The sequence below is a fragment of the Harmonia axyridis genome, chromosome X, assembly GCF_914767665.1.
Source record: "Harmonia axyridis chromosome X, icHarAxyr1.1, whole genome shotgun sequence".
NCBI lineage: Eukaryota > Metazoa > Arthropoda > Insecta > Coleoptera > Coccinellidae > Harmonia > Harmonia axyridis.
Genome location: NC_059508.1, coordinates 6,331,981 through 6,355,702, shown reverse-complemented (window position 1 = coordinate 6,355,702; position 23,722 = coordinate 6,331,981). Strand labels below are relative to the sequence as shown.

The 23,722-nt window shown below is 34.6% G+C and overlaps 1 protein-coding gene across 11 annotated transcripts in view; it reads right to left on the bottom strand.

The window, feature by feature from the left end:
- LOC123685697 (plasma membrane calcium-transporting ATPase 2) overlaps positions 1-21,664 on the bottom strand; it is a 105,404-nt gene extending 83,740 nt beyond the window's left edge. For 10 of the 11 annotated variants that reach the window (XM_045625501.1, XM_045625503.1, XM_045625504.1 and 7 more), the window contains exon 1: positions 5,286-5,705. The gene's annotated coding sequence lies outside the window, so the exon portion shown is untranslated. Of the gene's footprint in view, positions 1-5,285; positions 5,706-21,452 lie in introns of those variants that run through there. The other variant, XM_045625502.1, reaches the window with a different exon arrangement.
- Positions 21,665-23,722: the final 2,058 nt, after the last annotated feature.

The following is a 23,722-nucleotide window of genomic DNA, read 5'->3' as shown; positions in this document are numbered from 1 at the left end:
GGAATATTGGACACTATTTTATTCTATTGTTTGAATTGCAGAAAATTGAGACTAAATGGGGGTGTTCCATTAAAAAAAATGACGGTGACGTCATTACTCGAAAGTAATTCACACTGTATACTAGATTATTATTTTAAAATACGGTCAATTAAAATAAAAAATCGACGTGTTTCAGGATTATTTCTTGAAATGGTCTGTTTAGCTAAAAATGAATTTGTTCCATACTTTACGGACACAGTGTATAAAACAATGGTTCACATTTCGTACAATAGCTGAATATGATGGATTCGTAAAATCCATCCCCGACTGACCAGCCATCATTGAAATTCTGGGAACTGGTGATTCCCTAGCGTAATTAAACCGATAATTCGAAACACATGCCAGACTGATCCTCTAGTATTTCTGGACGGGACGTGAAAATCACGGGACGTGATTACAGCGATCTTCCAACTTTTCGATACCATTTTTGAAGTACGATTAGTTTTTCGTTTCAAAATGGGCTTCAGTTTCCGCGATTACTTCTTCATTGGAGCTAAATTCCTTTCCAGCAAGCATTCTTTCGAGGTCCGAGAACAGGAAAAAGTCGCTGGGGGCCAGGTCTGGCGAATAGGGTGGATGCAAAAGCAATTCGAAGCCCAATTCATGCAATTTTGCCATTGTTTTAATTGATTTGTGACACGGCGCATTGTCTTGATGAAACAGCACATTTTTTCTTCAAATTGGGCTGTTTTTCAACGATTTCATCCTTTTAACGATCCAATATCCCTATATAATAATCGCTGTTGATGGTCTGGCTCTTTTGGAGGTAATCATTGGATGATATACCTTGGGCATCCCAGGATACTGATGCCGTAACTTTGCCAGCTGACTTGTGTTTTTCTCGCTTTGGATTCGGTTCATTATGTGCAGTCCACTCAGCTGACTGTCGATTGGACTCCGGAGTGAAATGATGGAGCTATGTTTCATCCATTGTCACATATCGACGCGTAAATTCAGGTTTATTGCACTTAAACAGATTACCAGTGTTCCCATTTGAAAAAACATAACTTTGGGTCATAGCTTCGTAATTAAAAATCTTTTTGAAAATACGAGCACGCCACTGGATGTTTTAATTTCAGAGCTCTATCATCAGTATTAGCAGAGATATAAATGTTTTTCGATATCGCCATTTTACCAATTTTCGCTTATAACTCGAAAACAAAAAAAGGTGGCCAAAAATGAATACTATCCTTGTTAGTTTCTCAGAAAAAGAGACCAAAAATGGGGTTTCACATTTTGTCTATCTCATCTGGTTTAAAAGTTGTAGTGCTAAAACATCGAAATTTGCCCACCCTGTACATTTTCAGATGATATATCACAAAGTCTGCCATCTTCATCGACTTCACTTTACAGTCATTCAAAATTATTCTGTGAACTTTTTTGATTTTCCGTCGGTGACAGCCTCTTTTGGGCGTCCAGTGCGTTCAACGTCTTCGGTGCTCATTTCACCACTTTAAACTTAGCATACCAATCAATGATGGTTGATTTTCCTGGTGCAGACCCCGGAAGCTCTTCATCAAGCCAATATTTTGCTTCAACTATATTCTTTCCCTTCAAAAGGCGATATTTTATCAGCACACGAAATTCTTTTTTTTCCATGTTTTTTCAGATAACAAAAGTAGCTACACTCACAACGCAATATCTCACAAACTAATGATCTGCTTTCTGATATCTTATTATTCAGAAAAAAGAGATTAGGGGTCCTTGAAGATATTTTCTGTAAGTGTTATAGTTAGCGAGATGCTATCAGTGAGTATAGAATTTGGGATACCCTGTACTTACAACTTCACATAATTTAAGCAGAAAATTACTAAAGGAACATTCCGATTCAATCAACCACAAGGAAAACAGCAAATTTCACAGAAAGATTCATAACTACGATGATGAATAATGGCAGATTATACTTTTTTCCGATAGTTGAATGTGTACAAAGCAACTTATTACATTTTTTGGTATCATCGAAAAAAAAATATCGGAAATGGATATATCCAATTGACAATTAAAAGAGTAAATGTTCAATTGTCTGAAAATATTGTTTCAATTTGAATCGTGGCTAACAATGACAAATATCATGGAGGATTGAAAAATGTAAAACAAAATATGCTTTTTAGTGAATACATACCAACATTTTCTGTGTTCGGATCAATAACAGGCAATAAAGGTCCGACGGAATACTTCAACCCTGTTATTTCAGAATATTCAGAATGCATCGTATATACAAATTTAATGAAAAATGTGCAACCATCTATGGTCCATGGCATTTCTCGGAAAAGAGGAAAGGCTGTCACATAAAACATAATTAAAAGTATAGCCAACATTATTTCGAGCTTTGATCTAGGGAATTGACCTGGAAAATAGCGAATACACTGCCTTTTGATATTTTCAACTTCATCTCTTTCTCATCCTACTTCGATCTACAATCGCTCAACACCGTTTCGTGGAATTTTTTTATGTTAAACAACTACCGAATTCCGGCGGCTAGAACGTTCAGCATCTGCGGTGATTCTTCGTTTTAAAATCAGCATACCACCGTTCAACTGTTGTTATTGACAACGCACAGCAGGGAAGCTGCCAGGACCGGAAAACTGGAAATTTAGCCGGGGCGCCAAATTTTAGGAGCGCATTTGGAACAAGACATATACATAGTCATTTTTTTTCAAATAGACAAGGCGTTTTCAACTATAGTTATAAAAATACAAATATGTACTAAAATGCACTTGAGAACTGCGTCGTCTTTTTACTATAGACTTATAGAGCGTCGCAATGCAGGACGTTTTTTGAAGAAATCGACAAAACGTCCTTTGGTAAATTTGACAAAGAGATTTCAAGATAAAAATTAGGATTTCATAAAAAATTGAAACCATGCCTGATGAGAATAGCAGAGGCTCTCAAGTTTCGGATGGAATGCACTTTTCAATTTCTACCGTCTAAAAATTTATAGATCAGTTTGCCAACCGATTTTCGCACCAAATTTCATGCAAATTGGTGTCATAAATCAAATCAATTGTCTGAAAAAATTGTTTCAATTTGAATCATGGCTGACAATAACAAATATCAGTGAGGTTTGAAAAATGTGAAATGAAATAGTTGTTGGCTTTTTAGAAAATACATACCTACCAACATTTTCAGTGAAATCGACATAGTTCACTACAACATTTCCAACTTCAGTATTCGGATCAATAATATGCAATTACCATCGAGGAGAATACTTCAACCCTGTGCTTTCAGAATATTTGCGTCGTATACACAAATTCAATGTCTAAACATGGAAAAAACACCCTTATAAAATCATATAATGTAATTGAGTACATTCAGTAGTCATAAAAGTCTGAATATAAAATGCGAAAAAAATTACCCCTAGGCAGAACAATATTCATTAAAATATAATGGAAATATTTTATGATATGGAGGAAAATTAAACAATTTCTTATTCGTCTTCTTTATGCCCTGAAATATAAATACAAAACGATTTCCATTATCTACAGGAAAAAATAAGTACCGTTATGTAGTCGAACACTCGGCAAGAACAGAATTCAAAATAAAATCGCAGATAATCCTATTACCTTCACATAGTGAAGAGTTTAAAAAGTGAAAACGCACGTAGAGGTTGGAAAATTCTACATAAAAGGTTCCTCGAAATGGGATCTGTATAACTGATAGTAAAACAATTTTGATAGGATATATCAATAGCACGGCTATCTAGATTTGAAGGGTTCTTGAATAGAGGGGATATTTGATTGAATAAATTGAAGAGACACCTAAATGTCTCCTGAATAATCCTTTCAGAGGAAAATTGAAACCAGATAGTGGAATATTGAATGAACTTCGTAATTGAATACTGAATCGTACATCATTTTTTTCAGAAATGAAGCTTGAATTAATAATGATGAATAAAATTAATTTTCCTATTCTCTTCAGAAGTTACTAATTATGTGAATTTCTCAGTATTTTCAATTTTTCCGTTTACTCCAAAAATAAATACTTTCAAGTGACTCAAAAAAATTTGTCAGTGAGTCAATTTCGAAATTCGAAGAGATCGTAAATTTCAGGATGTCAACTAGAGTTTTTGATGTTCAAAATTAGGATCAGCAAACAATCTCGAATATGAAGAATTATGAAAATTTTTTCTGTGTAGAAATATATTAATAGCTTATTTTGCTAAGATAGAAATTCAAATCGTAACCATCATCCTATCAACATTTTTTTGTAAGAAGACTATGTAGGTAATCAAAATTAATTGTTTATATCTACGTCAGGAGCTACAATTACTTTAGGAGTTAAACATAATGGAAACCACTCCTCATATCCTCTCATTAAAAACAAAATATCATTACAGATATTAGTTTCCTTTTTATGCGAACGTTTTCCTCAGTTTTAGGAATTTTTCAAGGAAAAAAAGAACAACAAATACCTACCTATGTATAATATCCAAGGAAAATAATTTCCAATTTTATTTTTGGAATGGAATGGGTTTTTTGAATTGTTGAATCTTGAAGTTATAAGAATAGAAATTATTTACCTATTGCTTGATAACGGTACCTATCTAGATTTTCTTCGTTACTAACAAAATTTTTTCAACAATTTTCTTGCCGATACATATTCGTAGTATTCATTTATTGTTTACGAAAAGTTTGTTGTGATTTGCTTATTTGTTTTCTTGAGTTGAAAATGTGTTGTTATAATTGAAGGCGAAATGAATTCCAAGTTTTCAATATCCAAGAATGATTTCTTTCGAAGGCATATTTTGAGAACACGTCGAATGTTAATTAATATATTATTATTTCATAAGCGGAGTTCCATTTGTATAAAATTTTTGTAGGTAGTTTTGTGGATGTTGAACAAACAACTAATCTACATGTCAAATCCCAGACTTTCTAATAACTATTCTAAAAATAAATCAGTTGATACAGGATATATGTAGGTAAAGTTGTATAATTCGTCTAGGGAAAAATTTACAGAAATTTCTGGTATGAAACGAGAGGTTCTATTTCAGGGATTAGCTATCTTTGAATGGAACAAGTTTACACCCACAATTGTTGAGATATTACGTAGATATTGAGAATGGGAATGACGTCACATGTAACAAACGAGAGATCATTTTTTTCAACTCCGATTTAGCGAAATGTTGGAAGGAGCATTAGCAACACAGCTCATGTCGACGAATTCACACATACATCTAACCTCAAACAAAAATCACTGGCGGTTTATAAGTTTTCCGCTTGGAAAACTTGAGAAAATGTACATACCTTTATTTCGGACACGAATGTATCACAACAAAACCACAAAAGTTTTTTTTCTCGGTTGGCGTATAAGTTAACCTCAAAATGAGACTCGGCCACACGCGATTCGCACAATCAACTTGCTTAAAATGTAGAAACTGAATAAATAAACGAAACTGCTAGTACTGAACTGATAGTCGCGAACGCCTGAGCAGCTGCTGTCAGGTCATGCGTTGGAACTCCTTTGGACTTGAAACGTTGAACGTTGAAAGTTAGGAATGTCGGAATTGAACTTCCTGCGCTGTTGCCGCTGCGTCGGTAACTTCCCGCGAACGCCGTAAACCGCTCCATTCAACAAGCTGGCCCCATAACCGATAGGCCTACCCATGGACTGCAAGAGCGCAACCCATCAAATCCTGATATGGGTACAATGGGTCGCAAACAACTTCTTCGCTGAACCCCTGTCGTTCTCCTACTTTGTGTACTTCTTGAACATGTGTACATACCAAGGGGTGACCAATTGGTCTAATCTTTGCACACACTGGAGGAAATAAAATCGACGGAGAAATTCGATAGATGAATTTTCTGCCTAACACCGGTTGTGATATGGATCAAATTCGGTCTGGAAAAATGCCAGTCGTCTGTTACGTCAATTAGAGCAGGGAATGACGTACGTCATACGCCATAAGCGACGCAGATAAAAGTTTGTCTTTGCATTGAATGAATTAATCCCCTTGGTAATCCTATTTCACGGAAAATTCCCAGGATTTTCTCGATTGTGAGCTCGTATAAAGCGAAAAATTCATTATCCTTTCTATACTAGATCGCATTATGAGATCACTTTGTTATGGAGAAAATAAAATGGGAGATAGGGAGATCCAAGATCTAAGCTACAAAGCCTTTGAGCTTGAGCCGACTTTCTCTGCATTCAGTTCAGTATATTCACATTTTTCACCTCCCATGGCAAATATTAAGCCCATTATTCCTGACAAAAAGTCTGCAATATTCGAGCCACTCTAATAAGAATCCAAACAGAACAGCACAGCACAGTAAATATCGAAATTTAGAGGAATTTATAATATATTCTTCCGTGAATATTTTATCACAAATTATAACGTGCATTATATTCAAATATTCAAATAACTGATCAATAGACCAGAATCTAAGACATCAGACTGATGCGCCGACGCGTATGAGAAATCTCATCAAAAACAGTAAATGCGGGATAATATCAGAAGATCATGCAACACTGAAAATGACTGGCCATTGAAAAGCAAAGAAGAGCAGGTTGGTCAGAGATAAGTTGTCTCAAGGTAAGCGAAGTATAGGCAATCCAGAAAAGGATGAATTTAAGATTCAGATTAGCTTTGGTAAATATCGGAGAATCAAGTTTACAACTTGTAAACATTATGATTCCAGAGGGTGTTGATAGAAAGTTCATTTGTGTTCAATAATAAATAATAATCATTCAACTTAATCTCTTTCGTTGATAATGTATTATTTTCTTATTTAGTATTAATTTTTTTATACTCAATAATGGAGTTTATACTTAGTAAAATACTGTTTCCTAATAAGTTTCCAAGATATGAATGGTCTATTGCTAATTTTACACAGTTCTTTTTAATATTTAATCGTTGAACATAACATTTTTTCATTTCGGTCTTATGTCAATATTAGAAAGTGAAATGTTTCAGTGATATGATAGTAAGGAATCGAATATTGTCCAAAACACAGGCCCAGCCTAAAATTGGCCAATATTATTCAAGTGGTATTTATTTGTTGTCAGACAAATTTTTAGATTTATGAATAAACTTCTCTTTCATTCATTCAATATCAAAATAATTATAATAAATTCAACATATTTTATTCTGTATCATTGTAGAAACATATGTTTTCAATTATTTGATCGTTTATCAACAAGTTTTCATAGAATATATTTTGCTGGAGATTGACGAAGCTCTGATATAAAAAAAAAAGTTTTCCGATTTAAAAATTTCTAATGAATTTTAGAATATCTTGAACAACTTTACTTTCGTGTCTCTGTGTATGCAAATCCTTTTTAGCTAGGAAAATAGATGTGGTACGAGATCGATGTTTTCTTTGAATAATTTCAAATTTTTATCAAAATAATGTACCAAAACCATAATTAATTGCTCAAGACTGTTTAGAATGTGAGTAGTTGTACATCTGATCTTGATAAATAATGAAATGAAATGCAGAATACTCCTAGATAATTTCATCTTTGTATAACCAATTCATGAAAAAAAATAATTTAATCGAACTACTATATTATACTTGGTAGTAGATTGAAAGAACTCATCAAGATGCAGAAGAATACAATGTGAATCATTGACTTGTACATATATTTTTATTTTCCGATTCGGCTCGATTGAAAAGATACAGGCTGTTGAAAATCCATAAAAAAATGTAAGTCCTTAAGTTCGATAATTGCTTGGGAATTTCTCAATTCACACCATATATATTTCACCAATTAAATATATTGAGACCAATACTATCATGAACTCATTGGCTCCTATCTGTTTTACAAGGAAAGTCTCCTTTCGATACATGAATCATTATTGACGTAATGCTTGGCAATAGCTTTTCGGTGAAGTATTGAAATGGAGCTATGGACTACAGTTGTACACTTAATACTTTCCAACTTTATAGATCTCATTCAATATTCGCAAGAATTCACAAGAACAACATCGTTAATATAACCTAGATAAGAAAACGTTCAACAAATAATGATTATATACCGAGGTCGAGCGAAAAGATGACATAGTTAACCAAGTTCATTATTCTTTTTGTCGTCATATCATCGACTATCAGTATTAAAATATTGATGAGAATAGCAGATGACTGTTTATAGATACGAGTATGTCAAATTTAGTTGATTACTGGTTTCATACTTTTGCCATGGTTTAACAGGAAATAATCGAAATCAAACCAAAAATGTTAACAATTTACATTTTAGGTGTGCACAAACTTTCTACACACTGCAAAGTTTATAGTATATCGTTTATTATTTCTTCACCTTATAATCTGATTATCGTATCAAGAAATTTTTTATTCAGAATAATTTTTCATGAAAAATGTAAACTGTAAAAATTTCGGAGGGGGTTTGAAAAAAAGGTGAATTCAAAAACTAACAGATAAAATTCTAGGAATAAAATCGTTAAAGTTCAATTCACCTATTAAAACTACAAAAAAAAAATTCAAATTTTAATCAAGTTATATTATTTCATTTTTCGTTGCAAAATACTCGACAAGTATCACCAAAAACTATTTTGATTTCTGGTATTATAGTGATGAACCTCAGAAACATACCTAATCCACTCAGGTAAATAAACTGTTAACATCTTATGTTCAATTTTGTATGAGATCCAACTTTTTGAAATAGATTCTTTGTCTGACAGTCATCAAATTTAGTGATTCTAAGATTAACCTGTTTGTAGTCCACTGATGACATTCGATTTCAAATTGAATAAGAGATACGTACAATAATCTAAACGTGGTAAAACAACTGATTTAAATAAAAGATATATTGTTTTCATGTCCTTGAGATGTCTAAATCTTTTGTGCGTTTTTTTTTCGTCAAATGATCGATATGAAGTTCAAAATTCATATTTTCACGGACTATAGTTCCCAGATATTTGATCGAGTGAAGTTTCTATAATACCTATTATCAACTTTGATTATTACTGTTTATTTGTTTAAAAATCTTAATGTATACCCCTTCCCAAAAATCATGTAACTTTATTTATTAAATTCATTGAATTTTTCGTTGCCAACTATTTGAAGCATAGTATCATCAGCTAATAGTCTCGATTTACAAATTCTAAGATTTTGTCAAATCATTCAAATAAATTAAAAACAATATAGGCCCTAACGCTGTTCCCTGAGGTACACCATGTACAGTTTTTTCACCAGAAGACACCCCATGTTTGAATTCCACTTTTTGTGACCTTTCTGTTAAATATGATGTGAACCATGTTAAAAAAATACCCTCATTTCCATTTTTTTACCCTTGTTGATAACAGGTTTCTAAACAATTGTCTCGAAAGCCCTTTCGAAACCAATGAAAGCTGCCAGAACAAGATTTTTTTTGTCTACCCTTTTTAACCATGACAAACATCAACAATCGTACTTTCACAAGAATGTTCAGCTCCAAAACCTGACCGATGATCTATGAGGACAATATTTTCTTTCAAACATTTCATGAATTGATTTTTAACTGAGACACAATGATTACAATGGTATTGACAAAGAATTCTTCTGAGATCTCAGAAGCTTCGGATGAAATTTTATTTTCTATATTCACGTTATTGATGTTTCAACAAAAATGTTGGCAACTGCAGAACTGAAGGTCACTCAAAATTCAAACTAAGTATTAAACTAAAACATAGGATAGTACACACTATAACACGACAGAAAAACTTAACCAGAATTGTTGATGATGCTGTTTATTTACTAATTTACTACCTATAGTCTATACTGAATCATTCATTGGATCTATCAATACTGAGTCATAGATCTCGCGCAACAAATTGTATTTGTATATTTGTACAAGTCCCGTATTGCATAGTCCCAACGGATTTATTTTCTCTAGTCTCGTACAGCCTTTATTTCCAGACACCAAACTATCGCAATTTACATCATACTGTTCTCATTCCAAATAGAAGATGAATCATTTCATTTTCGATCTAGAATATACAGACAGAAGTAAATGAAGGAGAATTTTAAGACGCACACGTGCTTCGGGCCAGTTGTTCCTTGTGGTGCTAAAAATAATACCAGCAAGCTCAGATTGCGGTTATCGTACCAAGTCACCTCAATCTCACGTCAGATCAGTAAAAAACTCATCTCAACAATATTCTAGTTATGCTCGGAACAATTGAGTTTATCATTTAGGCCAGATTAAAGGATAGAAGGTGCTTTGTTTGAAATTTCTCTCGTGAATTCTTTGTTAAATCATATATGACTCTAGAAAAATTGATAGGATGGTGAATTCAGAAGAATCACTCAATATTTCAATAAAATAACAGAAAGGATCAAATTTACGAAATTTCTATCTCGAAGAATATTCCATGTTCGATGAGTTTTCAAGAGAAAGCGATTTATCAGACAACAAAAATATTCTATCTCTTCAGAATCGAACTTTGGGCCACCTGGTATTCGCCAAGCATTGTAGTACCAGGGCTTCAAAAACTTATTGTTGGAACTAGACTCCAAATGAGATAGATTCAGTAAAGAACTAGGAAATATTTATAACTCAGAAACTATTAGGTCAATTGAAAAGTCCCCGGTCTGATGCACAGATAGTGGGGCTAGTATTAAATCCATATGATTTTTAGTTAGTACCAACCTTCAAACGATACGTATCAAAATGTCACATCAGTCCGACCATTATTTTGTGAGATATTGCGTTGTGAGTGTAGCTACTTTTGTTAATTGAAAAAACATGAAAAAAAATAATAATTTAGTGTGCTGACAAAATATTGCTTTTTGGAGGGAAATAATACAGTTGAAGCAAAATCTTGGCTTGATGAAGAGTTTCCGGGGTATGCACCAGGAAAATCATCCATCATTGTTGGTATGCTAAATTTAAACGTGGTGAAATGAGCACCAAAGACGGCGAACGCAGTGGACGCCCAAAAGAGGCTGTCACCGACGAAAAAATCAAAAAAGTTCTCAAAATTATTTCGAATGACCGTAAAGTGAAGTTGATCGAGATAACAGACATTGTGAAGATATCACCTGAACGTGTGCATCATATCATTCACGAATATTTGTCCATGAGAAAGCTGTGTGCAAAATGGGTGCCGCGCGAGCTCACAATTGATACAAATCAACAACGTCTCAATGATTCTGAGCAGTGTTTGAAGCTGTTTGAATGCAATAAACCTGAATTTTTGCGTCGATATGTGACAATGGATGAAACATGGCTCCATCATTTCACTCCGGAGTCCTATCGATAGTCAGCAGAGTGGACTGCACACGATGAACCGAATCCAAAGCGAGGAAAAACACAACAGTCAGCTGGCAAGGTTATGGCCTCTGTATTCTGGGATGCGCAAGGTATAATATTTATTAATTACCTCCAAAATTGCAAGACCATCAACAGCGATTATTATATAGCGTTATTGGATCCTTTAAAGGATTTAAAGAAAAAAAGGCGCTGTTTCATCAAGACAATGCACCTTGTCACAAATCAATGAAAACAATGGCAATATTGCATGAATTGGGCTTCGAATCGCTTTTGCATCCACCGTATTCGCCAGATGTGGCCTCCAGCGACCTTTTTCTGTTCTCAGACCTCAAAAGAATGCTCGCTGGAAAGGAATTTAGCGCCAATGAAGAAGTAATCGACGAAACTGAGATCGCTATAATCGCTGTATCGCCCTCGAAGGCAACTCCATATATTGAATAATAAAATCGAATCTTACCAAAAATATGTGTTTTACTATGGTAGACTGGGGACTTTTCAATAGGCCTGTTATTGAAGCAAGAATTTGTGGTAAAGAATATCATATCAAGCACAATCGGTGTAAATACTATTTTATGATTATTGACCAATTTTTATTCAGCAATTATCGAAAGTATTTCTTTTCTATTTGAATATTTTCAGAATTCGACTACATTTCTGGCCAATTCTTTCTTATGTCTTCTATCGCCCAGTTTGAAATAATAGTCTAAGTTTTGGAAAGATGAAAAACTCTGCCATAATCTGATCAAGGGAGTAAAGTGTTTTTTTCAAGATTGGTAGAAGGTTTAGCAGAAATCCGATCAAAAACATATCAATTAGTTTTCTTCTCACAAATAAGGTCTTTCCAATAAATTTTCACTCTCGAACGCTCGCGCATATCGCTCGTTTGATATTATTATTTTTGTGGTAACTATGGAAAACCTGGCCGTCCAAACATCCAGAACGGGTATATACAAAACACCGCAAATATCGAAAATACCTATCAACATCAGCTCCCCTTTCGATTGCCTTTGAAGTGCCATTTCCAATAATAATCTTTTGATATCGGACATGCTAAAACAGTTTTCAATCAGTTTTCGTTTTGGAATTTGTAAAATCCATAAATAATAAAAGCAAACATAAAAGGAATCAAATTTTGAATGATTCATGAATATTGACTTCATAGACCCATAATATTCGAAATATGTATTGCCACAATTGTACTAGACATATTATTTTTTACCGCACAGTCCAAACTCAAATGGTATCAGAGGTATGAATTTCCATTTATTTCCTTCTAAAAAACAATTGTATAAAGGGTTTTCATTTTGAACATTTTGATATAAAAAAGGAGAAATCCATGGATGTTTATTTCATTGCAGAGAAAGGTGCCATTAACGATGGAAACTGATATCAGCCAAATGGCTGTCACGGCTACGGTTGCAGCACCATATTCATTTTATGAATTTCCAGCCGCACATTTGCGGCTGTATGTTCTCGATAACTTCACGAATCTTCAAGGTCTTGAATGGACTAGTTTAGTGATGTTGATAATACTATATTTGACACGATAGAATTAAAATCTAGAGCAAAACTGATAAATCAGTGAAAAAATTTTGAAAATCCATCAATAAATGACTGAGAAATTGATTATTTAAATTTACGTATTTTAGCGCGGAACGTCTTTGGTCTGTGACGTCGCGGCACTTGCCTGTGATCGCTACACCATAAATTACTTAGCCGCGCCAAGGCTCTCGCGCCGTTTGTGGTTGTACAGTGTAGTTATAACTCGAGTTTTGTTTTTATGTCACCATAATGGAAGAAGGCTTCGTGAAAGGACAAAGTGACAATTTGCCTAAAATAGATATATTCGCAGTGATGGAGTTTTTTTCTTCAAATCCATCTTATGTCAGTGCTGAAATAAAAGGAGTTAAACTTTTCAAGTAAGTATCTACTTTTGAGTTTGCTTCATCAGGGTTCAACTTATAACGATGATTTATTTAAAAAACGTTTCATAAACAGTTTGTAGTTGAGTACTGGTTGTTGAAGTCTATCAATGGCAAAACATATTTATGTGAGGAGTAAAAAGTGAAAAGAGAAAAAAGTAATTTATATGCATGTATATAGAAAGTTATTTCAGCCATCGTGTAACGAACGAAACACGACACGAACGGCACAAGTGATTGTACACCAATGAATTCGTAAGCACTCTGCGAATACCAGTGTGTGACGTCACGCCACTTACACGTACTATGAAATTATTCTTCCAAGCGCAACTTCAAAGTCACATAACTTTTTCATTTCTAGAGATATTTCAATGATTCTTCCACATTTTTGTTTCATTTTACCTACATTTTTAGAATTAATCCTTAACAAAAAAATGAAAACTAATCCATTGTTTGTGGAGCATTGGCATAGACCTCATCGTCACGTGGCTCCAAAGAAAACAGTCGAAAGGTGTTAAATCACAAGATCTCGGTGGCCAATTGTGATCATCTCATCGAGAAATAAAAATTTCAATTTAGATTCGAGTATACGGACAGACAGAATCGAATTTATGGAACGATTCGTCATCAGTCGAACCTTATCGTTTGCAACCATTTTTGGTTCAAAATGAAAAATTGCAGACATTGTGAAGAAATAATAGAACGATATGTTCGGCGCTGATCTTCCGAATGATTATTCCAAGGTCTTACCAGCTATCATCATTGAACAAATGACCTACATTTGCAAACATCTGTTCTGTCCCAATTGATGTCCAACACTAAAAATATCATTCCGAGGACAACTTATCACTTCCTCTCCCTGTAAAAAATTTAATTGACTAAATATAAACGAACGTGTGAAAATTTGAATAAAACTCGTTTTTGCCTTCTGTGAATTACTGGTTTGGTCACTACAGGATGTCTCAACTAAAAATAGAGTTGAACTTGATTGTTGAACTATTTGAGCATTCCAGTTTACACCAAAGTTCGTCATTATTACAATTTATTTAAGAATTAATTGAGAATTTATCATTGAATGTTTATCTGCAATTTTTGAATTCTTAGCCAAGAATGTACTTAAATGATTGGAGTATTCTCAATCATTGGCAAGAATCCATCAGATCAAATTGAAATTTGGAAATTAGTTTTATAATAGTGAAACAAATTTTCGTACAAAAATTCCGTGAGGGTAGTATTATTGGGAGATTCAAAAAAATGTTCCTATAATTTTAATTTTCAAAATCTATCTATCAGATTTCACTGAAACCTTGTGTAGAGGTAAATAAAGTATATCCATAGAATCAGATATACAAAAATTCTGTTACGTACCTTCAACATAAAAAATTGGAATTAATCAAGTTTTTCTGATCTGTACTGCAAACTGCAAGATATAAGAATGGATTTTTTGTGTGGTGTCGAGTTCATGACAAGAAGTTGATTTTCAAGAAATTCGTAAATGTTTATAAAAAGGATTGCGTCCCAAACATAGAAATTTGAATGGAAAATGTTTTCCTTCAATGAATTGTCTCCAGTACCTGTATAATGACAACTATTGGAAGCTCAAACTTAAATATAGACTAGGTTGTAAAGCGAAATTCCGTCATGATCAGTTCTACTTTTTTTTATTAGATTCCTTTCCAAACCATCTAAATTATTCACTGCCGGCAATTTTTCAGGGTTAAGCGCAAAGTTTAAGTTATCAAATATGAAAATGTTGCATGCAAAATCAACTACCTACCTTTTGAGTTTCTGCTCGGCGTTTTTTTTTTGTTATCACTAAAAGATTAAACCAGCTCTCGCTCAGAAACTTCTAATCCTATTTGCTACTTCCTTTTTGTTTTGTGCTTGATTTTCCGTACTTTGACGTGATAAAATGAAAGTATCGCTCGGGAATCAATTTGGAAAAGGAAATAAGGGTAGCTGCATCTAATTATTTTCCGGGAAACAACAAATCGACACTTATATCAACCCTTGAATATCTTCGAGATGGAAATTCTTTCGACTACAATTTATTCTGCGTGGTTTTAACTGCAGGAGGTGAGATTTCTGGATTTTCTTTATTTCATATTCAGAATTATCTGAGAAGCTGTGAAATTTCAGTTATTAGGAACATCTCGAAGAATAAAACCGAAAAAAAAGGGTCAAATGTCTTGAACTTACCTCATTGAATTTGATGTGATGTGCATTCTGTTCGACTCGATATATTGATATTTTTCACCATATCCAAATACATTTTGCGCGTTTTTATTAAGTAAACAGCAGCTCATTTTGGTGAGAATGATCTCAAATGATTCGGTTCGATACGCTGATAAAGAATTCGAGGTCAAAACCAATAATGACTGTCCGGCCCTCATATACATGTTAACTATAGAAAGAAATGTGTCAGAGACTTGAAATTATCAGGATATAGGTTTGGGGTCCGAATATCTCGGTTAGATACAATTTTTCTGGTGGTTCCGGAGTTTTACCCTATGAATTTTCAGCTACTCGAGAATTGAAGAAATACCCTTCTGATCCAACTGAAATTTGGAAAATTAGGCCAATTGAAAAGTTCCGGTCTGATGCACAAATGACTGTGATAGTATTAAATCCATATGATTTTTAGTCAGTACCAACCTTCAAACGATACATAAATAATTTCGTGTGCTGATAAAATATTGCTTCTTGAAGGCAAAAATTACAGTTGAAGCAAAATCTTGGCTTGATGAAGAGTTTCCGGGGTCTGCACCAGGAAAATCAACCATCATTGATTGGTATGCTAAGTTTAAACGTGGTGAAATGAGCACAGAAGACGGCGAACGCAGCGGACTCCCAAAAGAGGCTGTCACCGATGAACAAATCAAAAAAGTTCAAAAAATAACTTTGAATGACCGTAAAGTGAAGTTGATCGAGAAAGCAGACATTGTGAAGATATCATATGAACGTGTACATCATATCATTCACGGATATTTTAACATGAGAAAGCTGTGTGCAAAATGGGTGCCGTGCGAGCGCAATCGAATCGATCAAAAGCAAGAACGTGTTAATGATTCTGAGCAGTGTTTGAAGCTGTTTGAGTGCAATAAACCTGAATTTTCGCGTCGATATGTGACAGTGGATGAAACGTGGCTCCATCATTTCACTCCGGAGTCCAATCGACAGTCAGCAGAGTGGACTGCACACGATGAACCGAATCCAAAGCGAGGAAAAACACAACAGTCAGCTGGCAAGGTTACGGCATCAGTATCCTGGGATGCGCAAGGTATAATATTCATTGATCACCTCTCAAAGGGCTATACCATGAACAGCGATTATTATATAGCGTTATTGGATCGTTTGAAGGATGAAATCTTTAAAAAACGGCCCCATTTGAAGAAAAAAAAAGTGCTGTTTCATCAAGACAATGCGCCGTGTCACAAATCAATGAAAACAATGGCAAAAGTGCTTCGAATTGCTTCTGCACCCACCGTATTCGCCAGATCTGGCCCCCAGCGATTTTTTCCTGTTCGCAGACCAGAAAAGAATGCTCGCTGGAAAGAAATTTAGCGTCAATGAAGAAGTAATCGCTGAAACTGAGGCCTATTTTGAAGCGAAAGACAAATCGTTCTACAAAAATGGTATCGAAAAGTTGGAAGATCGCTATAATCGCTATGTTGAATAATAAAATCGAATTTTGTCAAAAAAATGTGTTTTACTATGTTAGACCGGAGTCTTTTCAATTGGTCTGTTAGTGTTAGATCCCTATAACAGTAAGGAAATATTTTCCAGCAAAACAATATAGATCTCAACAAAACAAATCAAATCCAGAAGTCACTGAGTTCATTTGTCTGCATCTGAACCTGGGATCCTTTCAAATGATTATCAGTTCAAAGCTACAACTGTAATCATAAAAAGATCAGGGTTTGAGTCAGCTGGTCTCAATTTAATTACATAAAAAATTCAGGAGATCAGAACATCCATCAAGTGATGGATTAGAAATCGATTAAGGCCATTATTTAATCGATCGTTTCTACAGAATGTGGAGAAGTAATCCATCACTAACCATCTTGGGAAAGTAATTCATACCATGGCTCGAAAAAAAAAATAAAGATCCAAACCTAAATCTCTGAACAATGTGATGTTAAACGAAATAAATGTGCAGTTATGCAGCATTGTTTTTTTGTTATTTCATGCAACACAATTGCACACCGAGAGTGTATTTTATAAACCCTTACGAATTCTCAATTAGGAGAATTGCTGTGTAGCTAAAACCAATTAAATTTAGTTGATTATTTCGGATGACAAACTTTCAGAGAACGAATAATATAACACTCATATAAAGGGGTTTTCTCATAGGAATTATTCATTTTAAAATGGTTATAATGGCAGCACTGTGAATTATTTTCGACATTTTTTATTTCAGTAGGTTATGCCATTCAGTGACGTACCCAAACAGTGGGGGAGGGGATAAAGAGTTATAAACGAAAAAAACATTGGTTATTCCTTTCCAATCTCCTTTGAATTTACCGACATTTCTGGAGATTGATTGTCACCTGTCAAAGTGTCAGCTGATGTATTCAAACATTTCGAACGTGAAAAACTTGAAGATTCGCTTGCATCAGTTTTTCTTCTTATCAAGAAGTTTTTCTTGTACATAATAAGGTTTTGATAAGTTTTGAGATCATGTAACACACATTTAAAGTTAAATACGGGTTATAATAGAGAATATAATAGAAAAATTCTACGTCATCCACTACAAACCAATCGATAGAATATACACTAGTGGAATAAAGGATCAAAATAGCATTCAAAGTTTTTAGCGGTTTTTCAAATGGCTGTATTTTCGATAACAATGGTCGTATCTCAATTTGAATAAAAATTTCTTGAAGCTTGAAGTTTATAGTTTAGAGATCTCATGATCTTGAAATTTTTCAAGCAACGTGTACCGCTCAGTCTTAATGAATTCAGTATCTAAAATTTCTACGAAATTTTTTCAGTTTTCATTTTTGACATACAGACTTGGAAATTTTTTTTCCAACTTAACCACTATATGGATGAGATAACTTGTTCATTCAGCTTCAATATCCTTTTTTTCAAAATTTTGATTCGAATACTTCTCGCTGACACATCGAACTTTGAATTGAAAAGGACCTTTTTGTCTTTAACCATCAATATCTCACCAATCAATGATTGCGCAGAAAATTTAAGGGATGTTTTGAAATCTTGAATTCATTCTCTACAAGAAGTAGCTATTGGATTTTCGGAAAGAATTTGATCCTTTAATTTTTTGAAAATTCGATCGAATGAAACAAAAAAACCGCTCCATGGATTGAATTGAAATTCTTTGGGATTTTTGTAGTGATATTGAACTGTCAAACGCATACTCAACATTGATGGTTTTTCCGATATTTTCAATTCTGCGCTTGATTATACAAAAAGCCTCCAAAAGCCCCTTTTTTTTATCAACTTTTCAAATTAATGTAGAGAACGAAAATAAATTCTTTCAGAAAATCCAAAAGCTACTTCTTGTAGAGAATTCATTCAAGATTTCAAAACATCACTAATCTGTACAATCATTGATTGGTGAGACATTGATGGTTAAAGACAGAAAAGTCCTCTTCAGTTCAAAGTTCAATATTTCAGCGAGATGTGCTCGCACCGAAATTTTGAAAAAAGGATATTGAAGCTGAATAAGCAAGTTATCACATCCATATAGTGGTTAAGTTGTAAAAATATTTCAAGTCTGTATGCCAAAATTGAAAACTGAAAAAATTTCGCAGAAATTTTAGATACTGTATTCATTAGGATTGAGCGGTAGAAGTTGCTTGGAAAATGTTTTCATCATGAAATCTCTGAACTATAAACTTCAAGCTTCAAAAAGCTTTTTTTCAAATTGAGATACGACCATTGTTATCGAAAATACAACCATTTGAAAAACCGCTTAAAATTTCGAATTTTATTTTGATCCTTTAATTTATTCCACTAGTATATCAAACCTTCTGATCTATCTTTGTGAGTGAAAATGTTGAGGCAGGAAGTAATGGAATTCAGAATGCCGACAAAGAGATTCTTTGCGACAAAGGGATAAAAAGATATAATATGGTATGTTTTATATACTTCAGGGTCCCAAAAAATTGGAGAAATTGCTATTAGGGGTGCCACCGATTCAATTCGAGTAGTTCAGAGCTCTTACTTCAGGATATCATTGATTTTTACGCGATTGTTTATCATCAATTTGGCATTTATAGCCCGTATGTAAATAATAATTGTAGATATAACCGCTGGTTGATGAATTCGCGGATTAAAGTATTCATATCCTTATCCCCCCTTAGGTACGCCACTGATGCCATTCAATCATGAAAAAATACGCGCTTCATCAACGCTAAGAAAGTGTTGAATTGTTTAATCAATATCATTGCTCAATTGTGAAAACTGTGAAAGCATTATTACCTTTTCAGATTATATCATTTCTATTGGAAACCTCTTTTTATGAAGAGATCCCTTGTTTACAATCTGGCTTGAACCTACTTATAGGGAAGTCATTCACCTCTTTCCCGTCGGAAGCTGGCCGCTGCACAAAATGCTAGAGTAATCGTTTGCCATTCCGTATTGATCTTCTCTGTTTGCGAATTTCCATCAATTTAAAGTGGTGAAAACTAAGGGTCACCATAAAATTTTACCACATCGCAAATCAGTGGGATTGTTCTCTGAGAAACTGGATATAATAAACCATTGTATCGTGTTGGTAGAGTTTTTCATTCGGTTTCAATATCCTACTCTAATCAAAATGAAAACTATGCAAATTTCATTGGTAGTTTAGCATATATTTTCCTCTACCATTCAATTATCAGTTATTTTATACGGAATATACTGTTTGCTTATCATTGACACGTACAAGTAGAAATTTCGATGGGATAATTGTTTGTGAACTCTAGTCATACTATCATCAATGGTTCTATTTCCTTCACATGTGGCTTCAAACTTTGGAATCATTTCGATCGATAATACCATTTCCCAGTATGAACAAATACCTAAAACGACGTAAATTATGTCTCATTACATCTGTACCGAGACATAACTAACGTCGTTTTGTCTCAATTTTCCCTTTTATGTCAGAAATAGATGATTCATTCTTCCCTATTTGGACAATCGATTATGGTTGTTCAATCAACCAAAATTATGATTAATCATTAGTTGTAATCCCTCAAACTGCAGATAGCGTTTTGCCTGCTCTCCAATTTTATTTGTGTCAATTCCAGTTGTAACTGAAAAAGATTAGTCTTCCAACTTTTCCATTCCCTTTTGGTTTCGGTTAATTTTCCAGTTCATTATATGAAATTCACCGCTCTAAATTCAAGCTTCTTATTTACTCAGAGATATATCGACCTATTTCAGATCAATTACCCTCGAATTTTCCTTGGTGGATCGTTTATCAGCGAAAATATTGTTTTCCCAAGATTCCTCCAATTTCTTCCGAGCGTCTGATGTTCGATGAAGCGTAGCATCGATTGAGACAGGACTGGACTAGCGATGGTTGTATTACTCATGTGGTGTGCTCATATGTAGCCGAGTAAACCAGACAGTGATTTTTCAGATTTATATACGAAAAAAAAATCAGGAATAACGAGGCTATTTATTGAATGACCAAGGTCGAAAGTAACGCTCGTCTAGACATTCATAAAAAATTGTCTACTCCTGTTTATTTTCGGCTACATAATATCGAAGCTCGATATTGGCGTTACGCAATTTTTAGGATTTCGGGTAACCCGACGTGTTATTATTAGGTAATAACGTGTAAAGTGTAATGAATGAACGTGTTATCTGTTTATGTGTCGGCCCTTGAGTTCGCTCTGTATTTCGGGCTTTTGAACCAAACAGGCTGAATTCCCTCCATCTAGCATGTATCAAGCGTGATATAGAAACGATCGATTATCCTGAAGTTTAGGCTTGTACAAGCAACGCAGAGATATTCTAGCGATGGAGCCAATTGGACCAAAAATACTCCAATTACCTATTCTCATTCGTATCGAAATAGTAGCGTGCTTTCTGTCGGCGTTTAGTCAAAACCACATGATCAATATTTCATGAGGTCAGGCCAGAAATTAAGCGAGGAATTTTCCAACAATCCAACGTTCTAGTGCGGCAACGTTTTCAAGCTAGGCTTCGGGTTATTTCTAGGAAAACGTTCTACCGCATCAAGCTGGATCCACTAGGTGGAAAGACGTTGGTTTCGTCTGGTGCTTGCTGTGGAATTGAGTCGGGGGGGTCTACGGGAATACTCACTGGATGCTCTGGTTCAATATAGTCCGGCTGTGGTCAGCCGGTCGCCCCGATCTAAACACCTTCCACCTCTTCTCAATTGTTGCCCACGGTCAGGTCAACATTGGTCAACCCCTTACCAGAGTTTCTGGAGTTAGGGCGCAAAGGGCACACACTCTCTCGCACCACTCCCAGCCTTTCTGGCTGGTGGACATTAACAGTCCGGTTCCGACTCGCTAATAGTGGATGTTGGTAACCGAGTCCTCCTATGTGGATTTGACGCCGTTAGAGGCGCTGCCGCTGCCCTTACATCGGCACCTGCTCCATAGATATCGCGGGTCACCGCCAGCTAAAAAAAGAAGCCCAGTCTGCTCAAGCTCAGAAGGTCTGCGTTCAAGAAGTTACGGCGTTGCTTGCGCCGTTACGCTAGAACCGGCATCCTCGGCGTCGAGACGACGAAGGTAACTGACAGCTCGGAGCGTCCCGATTTAACGCAGACAGTAGAGCTCGCTACCCACGACGAGATTTTTGGGTTAGCCACAATAATATTGGGAAGGCTATGTTGTCTTCTCCAAGGGATTTCAAATGGTTAATTGTTTCCTTAGTTTTTATGATATTCTGACTTATACAGGGTGTCCCGTAAAGACCACGTCAAAACGAGGGAGAATGTAGATCAAAGGATAACCCACCTGCTATGACAAAATTCACAATATAAAAGTCTTACCGTTTTCGAGATATTTTTTTTTTTTTGAAAATAATGAATTTTTGCCCCTTTCAATGGTTTTGTCCTTACGGTTGGTACAATTTTACATCTTTTTCGTTTATTTTTTCAGTAAAATATTGCTGAAGAATGATTTTAACGTTTACATTAAAAACATCCTCTGAACATTCTAAAGGGGGGCTATGAGAAATATTTTCATTGGAAGTTTTGTTAGTGGATTATTTTGTTCATGAAGTTTAGCCCATCGTAGAGGAGAAAAAATGTACCGAGCTACTGCTGCACATTACACCAATATGTTCTCTATTTTATAGTGATTTCAAAGAGGTATCACACAAGTCATTAGTTATTCAAAGAAAAAAGATATGGCTGTTTTCATCCAAATGGGTACGTTTCTGACAAAATCCAGTTTGTCGATTCTGTTAAGAAATCTTCGATATTGCATTACTTAGTGAACAATGGCAATTGTTTAAGTGCGAAAATATTACTCGCATAATTATTCACCTCAACGAAATTCAATTTTGCCGGCAAATTTGGCGAAAACATCATGCAGATCCAGATTTTTTTAATAAGATCATTTGGAGCGACGAGCCTTCCTGTACCAAGGATGGGTACATGAAGACCTAAATCCTCTGGATCTGGATCTGCATGATGTTTGCGCCAAATTTGCCGGCAAAATTGAATTTCGTTGAGGTGAATAATTATGCGAGTAATATTTTCGCACGTAAACAATTGCCATTGTTCACTAAGTAATGCAATATCGAAGATTTCTTAACAGAATCGACAAACTGGATTTTGTCAGAAACGTACCCATTTGGATAAAAACAGCCATATCTTTTTTCTTTGAATAACAAATGACTTGTGTGATACCTCTTTGAGATCACTATAAAATAGACAATTTATTGGTGTAATGTGCAGCAGTAGCTCGGTACATTTTTTTCCACTACGATGGGCTAAACTTCATGAACAAAATAATCCACTACCAAAATTTCCAATAAAAATATTTCTCATAAAACCCCCCTTTAAAATGTTCGGAGGATGTTTTCAATGTTAACGTTAAAATCATTCTTCAGCAATATTTTAATGAAAAAAATTAACCAAAAAGATGTCAAATTGTACCAACCGTAAGGACAAAACCATTGAAAGGGGCAAAAATTCATCATTTCCAACAAAAAAAAAAATATCTCGAAAACAATAAGACTTTTATAATGGGAATTTTGTCATAGCAGGTGGGTTATCCTTTGATCTACATTCTCCCTTGGTTTGACGTGGTCTTTACGGGACACTCTGTATAGTAATAATAAAAATGATAATAACAATACAGAACTTCTTCTCCTGAAATATATACGATTTAGATCTAAATTCAAGCAGAATCAAGAGAGCTTGCAGACTTCATTGAAAGGATGATGAGTTGATACGTTCATATCTGAGAATTTGGATAAGATTTCAAGTGTCGAAGGCGTCTGCTTGATGGTTTTTCAATATAAATATCAAATTATCACATTTTTGTCTATCTGTTTGATATACACTGTGTCGGTAAAGTTTGGAACAAATTCATTTTTAGCTGAACAGAACA